Raw genomic sequence first — 18981 nt, forward strand, 5'->3', positions numbered from 1 at the left:
CAAAGTGAATCATAGAAGTAGATGAAAATCCTAAAATTATAAAACTTTCTGAAGAAAACAGGTAAAAAGTATTGTGACCTTGGGTTAAGCAAAAATTTCTTCCATTCATTACTAGGAGCACTAAACATTAAAAAAAATGATAGCTGGATTCTATCAAAATTAAAGCCTTCAGTTCTTCAAAATGCTTTTGAGAGGCTGAAAAGAGAGACTAGATAAACTATTTAGAAGACATATATGTTATAGAAATTGTGTTCAGTTTATATAAAATCCTCAAAACTCAATAATAAGAAAAAAAAACAATTTTTAAGAAATGATAAAAATATTTGACCAGACATATCACCAAAGAAGACATAGGGCTGCCAAAATAAGCATACGAAAAGACACTCAACACCATTAGTCATTAGGGCAGTACAAATTGCAAACATAGTTATATACCTGTTAGAATGGATAAAATTCAAAAGATACCATACCAAGCTTTGGCATGGATATGGAAGAATTCACTGTTGGTAGAAAAATAAAATGGTATGACTTACTGTAAAAGTTCTTCAGTTTCTTAAGATAAACATACACCCTCTATATGACCCAGCCATTCCCCTTATATTACCCACAAAAGAAAGAAAGAAAGAAAGAAAGAAAGAAGAAAGAAAGAAAGAAAGAAAGAAAGAAAGAAAGAAAGAAAGAAAGAAAGAAAAGATAAAAGAAAGAAAAAAGGGAAGCATTTGTTGATACAGAGTTATACACAGATGTTCAAGGCAGTCCCATTCATGATAGCCCAAACTCTGGAAAGAACTCAAATGTCCATGTATAGGTGAATGAATGAGCAAATTGTGGTTTTATCCATACAAAAGGAAGCTACTTAGTTATGAAAAAGAATGAACTGTTGACATATGCAGTGACATTTGAATCACAAAGTAATTATGTTGGGGGAAAGATCCCAGACATAAAAATATACATGCTGCAGGATGTCATTTATATAAAATTAGTGGCCTGGTGCATGGACTCGTGCATCCACAGCCGTAGGTGGAATCCTGCGCCCCACGAGGAATCGGGCTCCCTCTCTGGTTCCAGGGTGCTTCACTTGAGAACCGAAGCTGCCAAGTCACCCCAGCTCAGCTCCTGCATTGAGCATCTGCCCCCTGGTGGTCAGTGCAAGTCATATATACTGGCTGGTCAGACGGTTGGACTGTCACTTAGCCTTTTTTATACATAGACTAGAGGCCCGGTGCACGAAATTCGTGCACAGAGGGGGGTTGTCCCTCAGCCCAGACTGTACCCTCTCCAATCTCGGACCCCTCAAAGGATGTCCGACTGCCCGTTTAGGCCCGATCCCTGGGATCGGGCCTAAACGGGCAGTCGGACATCCCTCTCATAATCCAGGACTGCTGGCTCCCAACTGCTTGCCTGCCTGCCTTCCTGATTGCCCCTAACTGCTTCCGCCTGCCAGCCTGATCACCCCCTAATCACTCCCATGCCAGCCTGTTTGCCCCCAACTTCCCTCCTCTGCTGGCCTGGTCACCCCTAACTGCCCTCTCCTACAGGGTTGATCACCTCCAACTGCCCTTCCTTGCAGGCCTGATCCCTCTCAACTGCCCTCCCTTGCAAGCCTGGTCCCTCTCAACTGCCCTCCCTTGCAGGCAGGGTGCCTCCCAACTGTCCTCCCTTGCAGGCCAGGTGCCTCCCAACTGCCCTCTCCTGCTGGCCATCTTGTGGTGGCCATCTTGTGTCCACATGGGGGCAGGATCTTTGGCCACATGGGGGCAGCTATATTGTGTGTTGCAGTGATGATCAATCTGCATAGTTCTCTTTTATTAGATAGGATAGAGGCCTGGTACAGGGGTGGGGGCCAGCTGGTTTGCCCTGAAGGGTGTCCCTGATCAGGGTGGGGTTCCCTTGGGGCATGGGGCGGCCTGAGCGAGGGGCCTGTGGTGGTTTGCAGGTGGGCCACGCCCCCTGGGATGCAAGCAGAGACCCTGGTATCTGGAATTTATTTTCCTTCTACAACTGAAACTTTGTAGCCTGGAGCAGAGCCAAGCCTGGGGCTCCCTCCAAGGCCCGAATCCATTTGTGTTGGGGTTATAATTGAAACTTTGTTGCCTTAAGCGGGTGGGCCCGGCCAGGGTGTGCGGAAAGCTTTGCTACCCCTGTTGCTGGCGGCAACCCTGGCCTGCTTTCTCAAGCTCCATTCTGCTGCCATGTTTGAATTTGTTTACCTTCTATAATTGAAACTTTGTAGCTTGAGTGGAGGCTTAGGCCTGCAACGGCTGGCAGAAAGCTTGGCTTCCTCTGTTACCTAGGGAACGTTGCTCTCTGTGGCTGTAGCCATCTTGGTTTGGGTTAATTTGCATACTTGCTCTGATTGGTTGGTGGGTGTGGCTTGTGGGCATGGCTTCTGGGTGTGTCGGAGGTATGGTCAATTTGCATATTTGTCTATTATTAGATTAGATTCTAAAAACTGCAAACTAATGCAAATAAATCAGTGGTTGCTTGGGGTTAGGGGTAAAACTCGGAATGGGATGAGCTATAAAAGGATGATGGGAGGTTTGGGGGTCAGGAATATGTTCAAGTTCTTCTTGGAGATGATTTCACAGTTTCACACACATGTCAAAAGTTTAAAACTGTACTTATTTTTTGTACAAAATTGTACAAAAATGTAAAATTCTACATTTAAATATGCACAGTTGATTACATGTCAATTATATCTCAAATTATGTGTGTGCCTGTAAGAGTAAATTAAAGACTGTGTTTTGAAAAGCAAAAATGACTATTGAAAAGCTTATTTTGTAATTGCATTTCTTTTACTTTTCTTAAAAAATTACTAGGCAATTGAAAAGAGCTATTTTCTCAAAAGAAAATTCCCAAGAGAGCTGGGCTTCCCACTTGCTCCTGGGCAGGTGTTTTTATCTTCTAAGAGAGCTGGGTGTAGTCATACACCTCCAGTTTCTTCACAATAAATTGTATTGAGGCTAATTTCTCAGATACTCCCACCTATTGCTTAAAAGCTTTATTGCTTCTTCATTTCTGATTCTTGCTAAAATTTTATTGCTTCCTACAACTCTGATCAGAACCAAGTACAGTACATGAAGTCATGTGAGGTGTCAGCCACCATTTCATAAAAGTCCTCACTTCATTGCTAGTGGTTAAAAGCGATTTAAAAGCTATTTATAGTTAAAAGCTATTTAACTATAGCTTTTTAAATGGATGGATCACCTTTAATCATTCATTATGTAGAAAGAAGGGAAGTTAAATTTCTATAGCTTATCAAAATGAAAAATGTCATATAAAATGTATTTAGCAAATTGCCAACCATCATGTAGCCAACAGGTTTTTCTTTTATCATTGTTATCTCTTTACCATTATGTCCCAATGAATGTCCTTCTGTCTGCATATCAATAAGCATCACCATACTAGCTGTCTGTTTCAAGAGAACTATCAAAGGTAAAACAACAACAACAAAAACAAAACAAACAAAACTAGTTAGTGATGAAGCTGGATTGCAGACTCTCTGCCTGATTCCTAAGTCTGTGATCATTCTAGTGCCAGCTTCTCATAGTAGGTGCAATTGAATAGAGTTGAAGTGTGTATTATGGAGAGGGGATGATTGTACTCCAATACGTTTTTGCATGATAACATGACCTTGCACGTGGTTTGCTTAACAAAGAGCAATGCAGCTTAGTTTCTCTGCAGTTCCCTGAATAATTTCCCACTGCATTTACTATGCATCTACAGACTGCCAAAAAGCCAGATGCTCTTTCTTTGATCTATATTTGTTCTGTAGTTGCATGGTGCATGCTATTAATTGGTCGGTTGGGACTCATAATATTTATTCCTTCATGATCCAAGCAATACTAATTCTATTGGGGGCAGAGAGTAGTGGTTGATTATGTATTTTAGCCTGAAGATCTTATTCTATGAAACATCAGCCTGTGCTTACATTTGCCCTTTGAAAACATTAGAAGTAAATATCCTTGTTTCTTCTCATTTGCATTGCATTCTACATCCCACTCCCACCCCAGAGAAACCAGAAAAATTTTTTCTTATATTTTACATAACAATAGCTTTGTGAGTGGTAAATATATGTGCTTATATGTATACAGTTTGTGCTTGCTATAAAATATTTATTAGTTGAAACAGGTATATTAATTTTTATTTTACTTTTTTTTAAATCCTCACCCAAGGATATTTTTTCCATTAATTTTTTATTTTAGAGAGAGTGGGAGGGAAGGAAAGAGGGAGAGAGGGAGGGAGGAAGATAGATATATATATAGAGAATAAATCAATGTGAAGAGACACATTGACAAGTTGTCTCCCATAAATTCCCCAACTGGGGCCTGAGATTGAACCTGCAACCCAGGTGTGTACCCTTGACTGGGAATTGAACTTGTGCATGGGCTGACACTCTAATCATTGAGCCACACCAGGCAGGGTTAAACAGGAATATTAATTTTTAGACATAATTTTTGAAAAATATTTTTGGGAAAGACCCAACATGCCACCAGTGCCTCCTGTCTACCTTAGGATTTTTGCATACTATGAGCACGATCTGGATTATTTGAAACCAGCTGTCCTTCCTTTAATGTTCCTCGCTAGACCTGATAGGGTTAAAATTAATTGCTATCGTGAGAAAGTTGCTGATTTCTAGTGGTCTTAATGTTGTTGGTGGATATTAGGTTCTTCCACAGGATCCCAGGAAAAGCATTTCCCAGACCCAAGGAGATTGTGGGATGGCGAGATGATTTATTTGTGCAAAATCAAAGCAGTTTCCCTCCTGGGTTCCCAGGTGTGATCTCCATCTGTGCCACCACGGAAAAAGTCCATTGTGTCTTCAGCAAGGCCAAAACAAAGGCCAGCTCACTACGGTATCAGAAGCAGTGACAAAAGATGATACTTCATCCACTTACCCTTGTAAGATGGCAAGGCCCAAGGTCTTCAAGGGGGAAATGCTACCACAGTTAGCTAGATATTAATAGGAAGAGAGCAAGGGAACTCAGACATTGTTAAGCATGGTCAGCTGGGAAGCATGAGCCTTCACCCTACTCTCCATTCCCCAGATCATAGGGGAAGGGATAGAACAATGAAGCGGGAGGTAAGCACATGCTCAATAGAAGTCAAAATGGCACAGGGGCAGGTGCTTGACCATAGAGGCCTGCGAGTCTAACTTGGGAAAAGGGGTGGACCTATCAAAAGCCCGACTCTCTCTCTCTCCCTTCCCCAGTAATGCACTTGCCTGTTTATTCACACATTGTCTCTCACCCAGTAGCATTCAACCATGTGGGTTGCAGCAGACTGTGTGGGCTCCAAAGGACTAAGCTTTAATGTGAAATAGAAACTGAACTCTGGCCTTTGTTTTGGCCTTGCAGAAGACACAGTGGGACTTCTGCTATGAAGGAAAGGAACAAGATAGGATATTGGGAACCCAGGAGTGGAGCTCCTTTGATTTTTCATCACAAATAAATCATCTTGCCATACCATAATCCCTCCTTTGTGTGTGTGGTAAATACCCTGCCCGCCCCCCGCCCCGCCCCAATCCTGTGGAAGAGCCTGATTTCCGCCAACAACATTAACACCTTCTTATTTTGAATCCATCTGTTCTACTTATTGAAAACAGAACTGGGTGCAGTGATAAAAAAAAAAAAAGCAACAAGCAGAGAGCATCAGGGTTGAATGTCAGTGGTATGTTTCATTAGCTCCTCTGGGCTTCTAATGGAATATAGATTAGTTTGTCCTGTGAAGGATGGTTACAGCCTAAGTCGGTGGTGATGTTCTCCTTGCAGAATACATTATAAAACTCTCCTGCCATTGCTGATGCATCATCATTTTCTAGTAAGGCAACCGTAAGTGACACAGTAAATGTTTTCATGGAAGAGGCTCGTGGAATGAAACTGATAGAACAACACAAGGGAAGATACGAGACAAGTTTATAAATCTGCTCCTTTATAAAATGTACTTCAACACATTATATGTTCACCTAATTTCAAAAATACGTTTGAGTTGTAGGACACAAGGTTATCATTCCCAGTTTTTGGTTGGGAAATTTCAGACAATATAACCAAGTCATTTAGCCAACACTTTATATGGGTTTATGACAGAAACACAGACCTCCCAGCCCCATGTGCTGTCAGTTACTAGTTGGACTTGGTACATTTCTCTCCTGCCAGAAAAGACCGTGCCCTTCACTGTGGTTTCTGGAACTTGGCTGCCCTGGAAAAAATATATCATCAATGTTTTGAATGATCACCATTACCAAAAATTAAGTAGACCCTAAAATAATGCTGATATACCAAAATGAAAAAATAAGAAAATAGAAAAATTATCTTTATAAAGAAAAATATCCATGAGTGAGACTCAAGCAGTACCACTTCTGATTCTGACATTGATTTTTCTTGCCAACTACAGGGTTCTCTGAATATTTACAAATTAAAGGACTATGAAGGAGGAACTAGAGTCTACCAATGTCTTCCTTACTAGTAAATAATTTTTACACTAAAAGTTTTATGTCTTTATCAAGGTCCCACTGGTAAAAGGGGAAAAAAATATATATATACACTGTTCGAGTCATTCAGATCAGAAATAGTCTTTTAGATTAACCTGCCTGACCCATAATGCCTATTCTAGACACTCAAAAAATATATTGATTAAAGTTGGTTTGAATTTTTAATATATAGAAATTGGTGTGTTCTGGCAAAGTCACATTGCCCAGTGGAAATACTGAAAGAAGACCTGACACCTATAGCAAGAGACTTTTTTTTTTCTCTAAATTCCTCATTTCTTGAATTTTGAAATTACAAAGGAATTATTCCAGTCTTTTCATCCTTCTCTAAGAGAAAATATCTTAATCATTATAGAATTATGGTTCAACAAATCTCTCAAATTCAGATAACTGACTTATTTGCATTCTGAAATTTAGATGAACTTTTTCTATAGTGATTTATTTGTAACCTGACCCAGTTTCCTGGGCTAAAGTAGAACAGAGTTGGTTGGATTCCCTAGAGTGAAGTGGTTTGAATTCAGGAGCTAGAGTCAGACAGACTTGGATGCAACCCTCATGTCTGCCACACACTGGCTTGTGCCTCTGGACAGTTATGTAATCACTCTGGGCTCATTTCCTAATCACTACAACTTGTATTATGATAGGAAGTTGCCCAAATTTATTTTTCCTTAACGTCATCTGGTAGAATGACTGAAAGTATCTAGCCAATGGTATACTCACTATAAATGTTAGCTGTTATTATTACCATTACTCATTCGTGTTGGAAGAATGGGTAAGGTTTCTAAGCCAGATCTCCAAAGATGGAAGGAATCATCTAAATGTAAAAGGTCATCACATGTGTTGACTGACATAGCTGTTACTGGTTGGATGGAGGTGCAGGTGGGATCAAGATAACCACTGGAAGGGATTTGGGAATAAACTGGTCAAAGAGTTGAGTGTGTGAACCGGTGGGTTATTAGGAACTGGTGCCAGGAAATGACTCTGGTTCATGTAGGTCACAGAGATGATGGAAACAGAGGCTTGAGAGCAAGCAGGCACATGGGCAGCCTGGGCAGAAGCTCCAAAATCACTCCCAGAACCCACCTGGTGATGTCACCAGACACAGCTTGGGGGGTCCTCTGTCATTACCCATCCTTCAACATGCCTGGTGCTGCTGCTCCAAGAAGGCATGAATTCTCACTCTGCCCACTTCTTTGCCTCACAGTCTCCAAATTCAGAGCTTTGAATAGGTGGGTCTGATCAGGAAAAGGGTGCAGTAGAGCACACATACCTTTCCACTTCCTAAGTGGGAGTCTGTTCCACCCATCATGACCTAGGGTAGAAGATCCCCACATACAGAAAAGTTAAGGAGATGCTGACTGGCTAGAAGGCTTTGTGTCCTATAAAAGGATAGGCTGGATGTCAAGTGTATTGTCTGAACCAAAGGTACCTGTGTTAGTATGGTCCATGCTTAGAATGTAGGTCGATGGTTAAACTGGCTGAGTCATCTAGTGCCTGAGGCCCCTTACTGGTCATTTTGCACTGGAAGGCATCTGGCCTGTCCCCATGGCAGTCCCTCAGCTATCTCCTTGGGCTCTTGGAATGCTTATGGAAAAAGCTGGTGGTTGACCTGTTCGGGAATTAAAGTAGTTTCCCTGATCTTGATGGTTTTGACAATTCTCCCCAGGCCTAATTGGGAGAAGGTAGCATAGGGTTTTGATTTTAAAAAAAGAGGACACCCCTTAAGGTAGGTCTTACCACCTCCAGCCATAGACCAGACTCTTGAGTTCTCATGTTTGGGGGCAGGGAGGTAGAAGTCTTTGAATCTCTTCCTTAAAAACAAATCAGTTTACTCAATTTTAGTCTAAATTGAGAACATAAATATAATTCTACCAATTGCTTTAAAATATAAGCATATGGTTTTATCTAAAAGTAATATAGTGTTATAAAGGGAAATTTGGGGGGGAAATAGGGAAAATGGAAAAGTTCATTATCATACCATTCTTACAAAATCACTTTAGTCCTTTTAGCCCATATTCTGTCATGGATCCTCTGCTGACCATTCAGCCCATAGGGGCAGTGTATTATCTTCTTCATTACTGCCTAATACAAACACACACTCAGGAACCGCTCTCTCCCAAACCTCATTTCTAGACAAAAGATGCCCTATTTTGCAGATAGGGAAATTGACAGCTTCAGGGGCTATGTCTAAATTTCCAGTGGGAGTAGACCCCAGGTCTCCATAATATCCTAATGGGCTATTCCTTTAATACTTCTCTCTCTCTCTCTCTCTCTCTCTCTCTCTCTCTCTCTCTCTCTCTCTCTCTCTCTCTCCATAATTTCCTTCCAGATATTTTTTTGTCAGTTGAATTAAAGACTTGTTAAAAAAACAACACTTTTTTCTTAGAAATTGTCAAAGAGTAAGCCACAGTCCCACGTAGTAATAATTACAATAGGTGCTGACCTTGTTAAGCACCCTGTGTGTGCCAGACACTTTATATGCACTGTAATCCTAATAAAATATTGTTGTTAATCCTGTTTTATAGACTAGGTGACTGAGACTCTTTGATGTAAGGGACTTGCTCAGGGTCACACAGTGACCTTGGTTTAGAGCTGGGATTGGAAGTGAAGTGCACATGGAGGCAAAATCCATGCTCTTTCTCCATGTAGCCTGGCCTGGAAACTCCGAAGACAGTGAGGTTTAGGGTGGATTCCGTGTTTAAAATGGAGTGATTATAAATAGGACTATTTAACTCAAGACCAAGGGGTTATTTCCCTGAAGCATTTGGCTTAATTGAATCTAAGGAGCTGTAACATGCTGGCTTCTTTGTCTATCTGTGAGCCATGATGGAAAAAATAATTTGTATGACATGTGTGCTCCTGAAGCTATGGCTCCAAATAGCCAATGAATGACTGAGTGACGTGTAGCTTGAAGGAAAGTGGAAACAGAAAGCAACGTAGCCTCACGGGAATGATGTCATGTCTCCCGACCCCCCACATTCTATCAAACATCTCGGGACAGTTGTCTCATAGAAGGTGAGACTTAAAGAGCTCAGCCCTGAATGCATCCAGGCATTTCTCAACCATATATTACGAAGATCCCTTTAGACCTGAGTATTTTGAGTTATTCTCCCCACCAAGTCATTAAACTGTGTGACACCTCTTATCCCGCACTTACTCCCACCCTCACATGTGGCTTTGTTCATAGGAACTTGCGGCACTGTCCTGTGTTTAGGAAGGAGTGCCAGGTGTGGGGTGTAAATTTACAGGAGTGGGAGACAGGCATGGAGGAACTCTTTCAGGGATGAACTGCTCCATGAAAGAAGGAGGAACTTCTTTCATGGAGAAGTCAAAGAGCTACTGGATAAAAGGCTTTATTTCAGCTTGTCATTGGTGCTAGTTAATAAAGAAACTGTCCCTAGAAAAGGAAATTGTGAACTTTGTGGTACTTGGTACTCTTCCAGAGTTTTAACACTGAACAGATATCCACGAAGTAAGTATGTGAGTCATGCCAAGAGCTTGCACAAATGCATTTGTCACGTGTCCAGAATCATGGCAGTACTAATTCTTCACACGTCCTTCATGGTACCATGCTCTAATTGGCAGTGGCATCCCTCTCTGTGTGTGCTGATCTCACTGCGTCATGCCTTTGGAGTAGAGGTTGTTTTTTTAGGGTGGTCTGAGGATAAGAGGAATGGAACTAGAGTTTAGCCACAAGACTAGACCTCAGTGAACCCCAAGGTCTCAAGGCTGGAGAATTCAACAGCTGCATTTTCTGCCAGGCAGCCAGGTAATGATAGGGTTGCAGGTAACAGTTTATAAGCATTAGTTGTCACTATGCAATCTTAGGAACTTTCCTATCTGGGTACATTCAATAACTCCCAAGAACTGGAGATGATAATCACGAGCTCTCTCTCTCTCTCTCTCTCTCTCTCTCTCTCTCTCTCTCTCTCTCTCTCTATTCCATTCCTTTTTTCAACTAAATTTGATTTCTGGGTATAACAGAAAAAGACTCCATAAGATGACCCACTCAGAAGAAAACAACTGTAAAGCTTAGACATAATACAAAAAAGCAACATCCTGAAGGTGCTGGACAATGAGCAGAAGCAGAGAGAAAGGTGGGGAGTGCACACTTGCTTGAAGGAAGGATGTGAAGAATTCTACAAGTGCATTCCTGTCTCCAAGCTTTTAGCCTGGGCTCAGTGAAATTCAAACTAATCGCCATGGTGACTGGGGATCGTGTAAAAAACCCACGGAATACCAGAAATGAGAAACTGGGAAAACTGGAATGCTGAAAAGAGTGAGGAAATTATACAAGGCAAAGAGACAGAGAAGCCATCCCCAAACCCTGTCTACCCACATCTCTAGCCCCCGAAGAACACATGCAGAGACAGACTCCACACCACTCAGCAAAAGCAAAAGATCTGGATTGAAACCAGGGCTGCTGCCCATCAAACGAGTTGGCAATTCAAAACCATCTACGAATTTTACCTTTTCCATAAGATATCAGTTCTCACGATGTCTTATACACTGAGGCAGGACATTGCAACATCACTAAGGATTACACTGCTTTCTCAGTTTTCACTTTCCTTCAAGTTACATTTCACTCATGGATTCCTTGGCCATTGGAGCCATGACTTTAAACACATGTGTGTCATAAAATTTCTTTACCCCCCCCTCATGCCACACAGGTAATCAAAAAAGCAAGTATGCAATCTCTCCTCTTTCTTTTCTCTTGAGAGGGTGTTCCATTTTCTTGGTCCTTTTGGATTATATCCTGGACGTGGTGAATTATGGAGATTCTAGATTCTATTATTTTTCTCCAATAAATATTGTTTCTGCAAACAATATAATTCACAATATCAACAGATTTATAAGTTGTACTAGGCAGTGCCCTGGAGATATAACAGAGAATAAGACAGAAAAGGTCTTGAGCCTCAAGGAGAGAAATAGAGGTGCAGACAATGAACAAGTAAACAGAGAGGGAAACCATTACCCACGTGATTAGTGTAATGAAGGGGGGACTATGATAATACACTAGACCAGGGGTGGGTAAACCTTATGTAAAGGTTCAGTTAGTAAATATTTTAGGCTTTGCAACTACTCAACTTGGCCATGGTAGCCCAATACAGATACAGATAATACATAAATGAACAAGCATGCCTGTGTTGCAACAAAACTTTATATAAAAAAGCAGATGGTGGGCTCATGGGTCAAAATTTTCCAATCCAGGTGCTAGGAAATAAAGCACACTTTATTCTGAATACTTCAGATAAAAAAAGTGGTCAGAGAAGACCTCTGTGAGGAGAAATGTTTTAGCCGAGACTTTAGGAAATGCCAGTGTTTTCTGGGAAGAGACGTAGTAAACACAAGAGTTCTAAGGAACGGGGAAGGCTCGGGCTGTTCCCGGAACTGTCGAAGGCCAGTGTGGCTGCAGTGTGGTCAGCAAGGGGCACATTAAGGTTGGAGAGCAGACAGGAAGATCATGCCAGGCCCATGGGTCAGCCTGAGGGATTTAGATTTTATTTCAAGTGCCAGGGAGAATCACTGAAGGGTTTTAAAAATGGACACGATGTGACCTGACATATAATTTAAAGGTCACACAGTCTCTTGTGTGGAGAACAGCTTGGAAGGTGACAAGAGGGGCAGCGAGGATCCCCGCCTGCAGGCACTTCTGTGAATCCTGCTAGAGACCCTTAAACTTGTACTTGGTATTTACACAGTACTGTCATTTGCCTTCTGAGGTCTTATTCCCATGAAGAAGTAACTTTTATTCTCCACAATTAAAATATAGGAACCAAATGAACTTGGCCAAGGTTATGGAGCTGGGATGTAAACTCAGGAAGACTAAAGTTCAAGTCTGTCTTAACCACTGCCCCATAGCCCCTTGACCTTAAGTTGCCCTTCCCACCACTGCCTACAGCGTTGTGGTTGAGTGGCTTCCAGAACTCTTTGGCCCAGGTCAGCATGAGTCAGCAGTAGGCCATACCCCGTCGGGCTGTTGGCATTCCTCACAGCCAAAGCCTGTGTGTCTGACGCCTGGATGCAGAGGAGCCACCTTGTCGCCTCGGAGAGCGTGTGCCAGAGCACGTTCACAGCTGGCACCTGGCTGCATGCGGTCGAGCGCAGTGTGCAGCAGGAAGATAATGCCGTTACTCAGGAGAAACTGTGTTGAAAATATCAAAAATGCTTTGCATGTCAGTTTCTCTTTGTTCTTAATGACTGATTGCACCAGCTTGGCATATTCTTTAAGATTTAGTGTTCTTTTTTGTTGTCGTTGTGTGTTGTTTTGCTTTGTTTTTTACCAATCAGCAAGAAGTTGTTTTGAGATTATTAGTATTTCACACTTAATTCATTGCATTTAAGGAATATGAGTATTTAGAGATGGACGGTATCTGCAAAATCACTGGTAGTTTCCACATTGTGCTCCGAGGAGGCTGAAGAGTCAAGGGAAGAACGATGGAGACTCAGGAGGAGCAGGTCTCCTTCAACTCAAGCACTTTCCTTCTTTGATGTATCGAACTTTTTGGAGAAGATAAACAAGGAGATTCCACTGGTAAAAACATATCCTTACTAAGTAAGGTAACTAAGTCAAATGCCTTGATTTTTACAGAAAAGTAAGTTCAGACCCAGAGAGATGAAATGATTTGCTAAGAACCCATAAAGAGTCAGTGACAGGACAAGGATTAGAACTCAAAAGTCCCGAAAGTACCTTGAGAATCAATGTGGAAAATGTTAGATCAAATGTTGGGTCAATGACTTGTTTCTAACTATTATTTTCTAGCTATTATTCAGGCAAACCACTTATCTTTCTTAAGTCTCCTCACCTATAAAAGAATTGTCATTGTCATTCGCTTTTCTTCTTTTCACTCAGAAATGTGAATTTCAATGAGGTGAAGAGGGTGGGAGGAAATTTTAAAAGACAAGCTTGGGACAATCTTGTCTTGTTGCATGTTACGTCACTAGGCATACTCTCCATCAGAGTGTGTGTCTGTTTTGTTCAACAGCACAATCCAGAGTCTGAATAAGAACCTTGCACACGGTAGGAGCTTCATAAGCACTTTTTTTTGTATGTAGATTTACCACCCTGGAAAGTATTGAATAACCTACCTTGTTCCAATGGTATGTTCAACTATTATTAATGATATACTGCCATCTGCTGGCAATATGAATAATTACAATTGCATCCATGAAAAGGAAATCTGGACTTTTTTCTTCTTTGTTTTTATATAGCTTTAACAGTGTATAGAGAAAATATCGTGGGAACACTTTATGTGTTTCATAATAAAATCAAAAATATAATCTCTATGGACCAGAAGCCTTTTCATTTTCTTTACAAAATAAAACATGTACCCTTATCTATACTGAGAAACATAAACAAACCTTGGAAAAGAAACTCACCTGGAGGGAAACAAACAAACAAAAAAAACCCAACGAACTATGGTGAGGGGCGCCCCCCTGTGGACTTTGAGAGCCTTGACTGGGATGAAGTAACGAAGGTTGGGCTCTGAAAATGAAGTGAAGACTCTTTCTTAGAGAATTTAAAATTAATCGTGAGTTTTCTGAATCCTTAGAAAAATCCCAAGTGTCATTTTCTATCAGGCCTGGCCCTTTGGAAATAAAATCTTTATCAGCATGTCAGAGTCCTTCCATCAAGCAGAGACAAGAATCAAAATTTGTTTCTTACTAGGTTGCTATCAAAGTGTATGGTCTGATAAAATTCCTGGATATTTCACTCTTCAACTATGTGATTTCTCCGGTCCCCAAATTTGTCCTATGAAATATGGCTTGTTTTAGAGCAGTGGTTCTCAACCTTTCTAATGCCACGAACCTTTAATACAGTTCCTCATCTTGTGGTGACCCCCAACCATAAAATTATTTTCGTTGCTACTTCATAACTGTAATTTTGCTACTGTTATGAATCGTAATGTAAATATCTGTGTTTTCCGATGGTCTTAGGCTCTACAGCAGCAGTTCTCAACCTGTGGGTCGCGACCCACAGGTTGAGAACCGCTAGCAGGGTCGCCTAAGACCATCGGAAAACACAGATATTTACATTACAATTCATTAACAGTAGCAAAATTACAGTTATGAAGTAGCAACGAAAGTAATTTTATGGTTGGGGGTCGCCACAACATGAGGAACTGTATTAAAGGGTTGAGGCATTAGAAAGGTTGAGAACCACTGTTTTAGAGGAACTCTAAGGTCATTATAGCCTTGAAAATCATTAAATCTGATTACCATTTCAGCGTTCCTGTTCACAAACAGTTCCCCCATCTCTCCCCTCTCTAGGATGCAGTCCCAGTGAATGTGAGACCTTACGTGACAAATGGAACTTTGCAAATATAATTAAATGAAGGATCTTCAGATGGGGGGGTTATCCTGGATTATTTAGGTTGGCCCTATGTAATTACAAGGATTCTTATAAGAGGGAGAAGGAAGACCAAAGTCAGAGAAGGCAGTGGGACAGCAGAAACAGATTGGAGTGATACAGCCACCAGCCAAGGATGTCTGTGCCCTTGAGAAGCCGGAAGAGACCAAGAATGGATTCTCCCCTGGAGACTGCAGAAGGAACCAGCCTTGCTGATACCTTGATATTAGCCCTGCAAGACTCGTTTCAAACTAATGACTTCTATCACTTTAAGAAAACAAATTTGTGTCGTTTCAAGTTACTAAATTTGTGGCAATTCATTACAGCAACAATAAAAAATACTGTACACCTTTAATCAATAAGAATTTTTTGCGTAATGATCATGTTAAGACTTCACAAAATGAATAGTTCCCTAATAAGATCAAATTTCATATTCAAATTTTCTTGATTTTGTAGCTCTAATCACCGTGTATTGTCATCTGTTTAACACACCTGCTTTCCCCACTAGACAGGCTTGTTAAGGGGAGGGATTGATTCTATTCTGCAATGTGCTCCCTAGAACACACAGGTTCTAGCATAGAGTAGATGCTTGATAACATCAAGTTAACTTGAAAAGAATCACATCAAAATAGCTTTGATGTAGAATTTATGAAAATGCCACATCACTGTTAGGATTATATATACCAAGTCAGAAAGACATCACATCATAATGACAAAGTCACTGTATGCCATAGTTTAAAATTTAATTGTTATAACAGTTTTGTGAAGTAGGTTGTATTATCATATAGTTGGCCAACTGAAATTTGGAGGTTAGTAACATGATAAATGCCTCCCAACAGGTGATGAGCAGAGAGAAGAGTCAAACCCTAGAAATGGCTACTGTGAACCCCTTACATTGCACATGAACAGCAGCTGCTCAGAGAGCTGACGTGTGCGGCAACCAACAGGGTGGGGAGAAACGACTGCTGAGGCAAAACCCCACGTATTATAACTCAGGTGGCAGAGTTGTAGGTGGCCGGAGTAACAGCCTAGTATCCGAAGTCAGGTGAATTAGAATGTGATGATTAAGAGTTAATGTAAAATGTCATCTAATTCCTGAGATTGAGTAAGAATGAATGTCATCCCACACACAAAATATCAGCTGCAGGGAAAGAAAAATGAAACCCTTCAAAGTTTATGGGATGATATGGTTCCTGGATGGGACTAGGTATTTCACTATTGGACTCACTGGGGGAAGAGAAATGATGCCTCTAGAGACCTCCAGGCCCCTACTCCGGATCCTGTGAACGCTACCTCGTGTGGCAAAATGCAGAGGGGATTCAGTTAAGAATATTCAGATGGGGAGATTATTCTGGATTAATTTTGTGGCCCCAAACATAATCACATGTCCTTATAAGAGGGAGGCAGAGGGAGTTTTGCACAGAGAGGGACACAGTGTGACCAAAGCAGAGATGTGGCTTTAGAGATGAAAGAAGGGCTCACGAGGCAAGAAATGCGAGGAGCACAGCTCCAGATGCTGGGAAAGGCAGGCAAACAGCCTCTCCTCGAGAGCCTCAGGAGGGCATAGCCCGCCCACACCTTGGCGTTAGCCCAGTGAGGCTCACTGGGGACTTCTGGCCTCCAGAGTCCGAAGGGAATAAGCTTGTATTGCTAAGCCACCAGGATCCAGCAGCCCCAAGAAGCAGCACCCTCAGAGAGTGAGGTGATCTCTAATTGCATGCACACTTCAGTGTGCAGCTGTGAGTATGTGCAACACAAAGTTCATTCCTGTACTATTACTGATTAATTTTTGTATTATTTTCCCTATGAACAGCTGTAAGCCTTCTTTTGCTCCACCCTGTAAAGTATAGATGCATCTCAAATCAGTTTTTCCATTGATTTTTTTTTCTTTTCTTTTTTTTTAACTTAAAAAAGTCTTTATTATTTGAGAGCAGTTTTAAGTACAACCAAGTTGAGAGGATGGTAAAGAGATTTCTCATATACTTCCTGTGCCAACACATACAATTGGGATGAACCTATATTGGCACACCATAATTTTCCATTGATTTTCATTGTGAAATCGCAGTTGCTGCTTTACAGAACCCCAAGGAGAGGTGTCTCGGCTGCTTCTCCTGCAACTATCACATTGTTTTATTTTTTTAAATACATAGAAAGAAGCTCACAAATCAAAGCTGCAGCTTGATGAGTCTTGAAAAGGTGAATGTTCCATGTTATCACTGTCCATCAAGAAATAGAGCCTCCCCACCCCCAGAAAGCCCCACTGTGCTCTTCATAGTCATCACCTTCTCCCTAAACTTACCTGTGTCTTGACTTTCCCTGTTTTTAAACCTTATGCAAATGAAATCGACAGGATGTATTCTATGCTTTCTAGTTTCTTTCACTCGACACTGCGTTTTTGAGCGTTGTAGCTGTAGTTTCTTCATTATGAGTTTATTTCACAGTTTATTTATCTAGTGCATTGTTTAGGGACTTTGTTTCCAGTTCGGGGTTATGATCCACAGTGCTGTTATAAACATTCTTGTGCATATTTTTGGCACACCCATATCTGCATTTCTGTTACTTACATATGGAACAATGGGTTGGCTGGGCATAGGGTATGTGTTTGTTCAGCGTTGGGATTACTACCAAACAGATTTCCAAATGGGTATATCCATCTGTAGTCCCACCAAGAATGTATGAGATCTAGGTTCTTTTGATATTGACAGTTTGTTCATTGTAGCCATTATGAAGTATGTGGTATGTATCTCAGTGGGATTTTAATTTTCATTTTGTGATGCTTCCATTAAAGTCTTTTGGCCACCTCTCTGTTAGGTAATTGAATTTTTTTTTTAATGTAGGAATTTAAAACATATTCTGGATGTGAGTTTTTGCAGGATATATGTATTTCAGTTTTTTATTGTGTACATTTTCAATCCCTTAAGTGGTGTTTTTGATGAACAGTTTTTAATTTAAAACAAAATGACAAAAATTAACAATATTTTTGGGTGGTCTGTTGAAGAAATATATACCTTACTCAAGGTCACAAGGATTGTTTTGCATATTATTGTATAGAAGCTCTATTGCTGTACCTTATATATTCATATTTACTGGTCACCTAAATTTGAATTATTTTGTGTGTTCAGTAGGAGTCAAATTCTATTTTTTTCCATATGAGTTTTCAGTTGACTATTTCAGTTTTGTCATAAATAAGACACCATAATAAACGTGTGGGTCTATTTATGGACTCTCTATTTTATATCTGTATTTGTCAAATATCCATGTCAATATCATATTATCTTAATTACTGTAGTTTTATAATAAATCTTGATACACGGCAATGTAAGTCTTCCAACATAGATCTTTAAGGTTGTCTTAATTATACTGGTCCTTTATTTTCCATAAAACTTTAGTATTGTCAATTTCTATACATAAATGAAAGTCCTCTGGGATTTGAAATAGGATTGAATATATATATATATATATATATCAATTAAAGGAGAACTGATATTTTTATATGACTGACTTTTAAAAATCTATGGACATGATATGTGTCTTCATTTTATTTAGGTCATTTTCAAGTTTTCTTAATAATGCTTTATATTTTTCTTAATAATGCTTGCACATTTTTCCTCTACATTTATAATTTTCATACTAATTTCATACTAATGCAAATGGCACTTTTTTGTAGTTTTATTTTCATATAACTTATTGCTTATATATAAAAACACAGAGTACTTACATATATAGAAATACATAAGATATATGGAAATACATTTGATTGTATTGGACATTTTATTTAGTAATCTTATCAATTTTGTTAATTCTAATAACTAATTTATGACTCTGATTTTTTTATGTCCAGAATTATATTCTCTATACATTACACATTATTTTGCCTTTTTACAATTTCTATTTTTTTCTTGGTTATTGTCCTGCTAATAGAGGTGTCTTCTTTTCTTGTTCCCAAATGCAGGGAACACTTTTAATATTTCAATATTACGTAGCCCCGCTGTTGACCCTGCATCATTTCCTTTTATCCTTCCAAAAAAAATTTCCTCATACATATTATAATTAGAGAAGCTTTTTACTATTTGTGATTTAGCCAGAGCTTAAGTTTAGAAGTAATCAGGTTGTGGTATGTGTGAGGTTTGGTGCACGCTGCATG

This window comes from Eptesicus fuscus, chromosome 10 (assembly GCF_027574615.1).
Source record: "Eptesicus fuscus isolate TK198812 chromosome 10, DD_ASM_mEF_20220401, whole genome shotgun sequence".
NCBI classification, from domain to species: domain Eukaryota; kingdom Metazoa; phylum Chordata; class Mammalia; order Chiroptera; family Vespertilionidae; genus Eptesicus; species Eptesicus fuscus.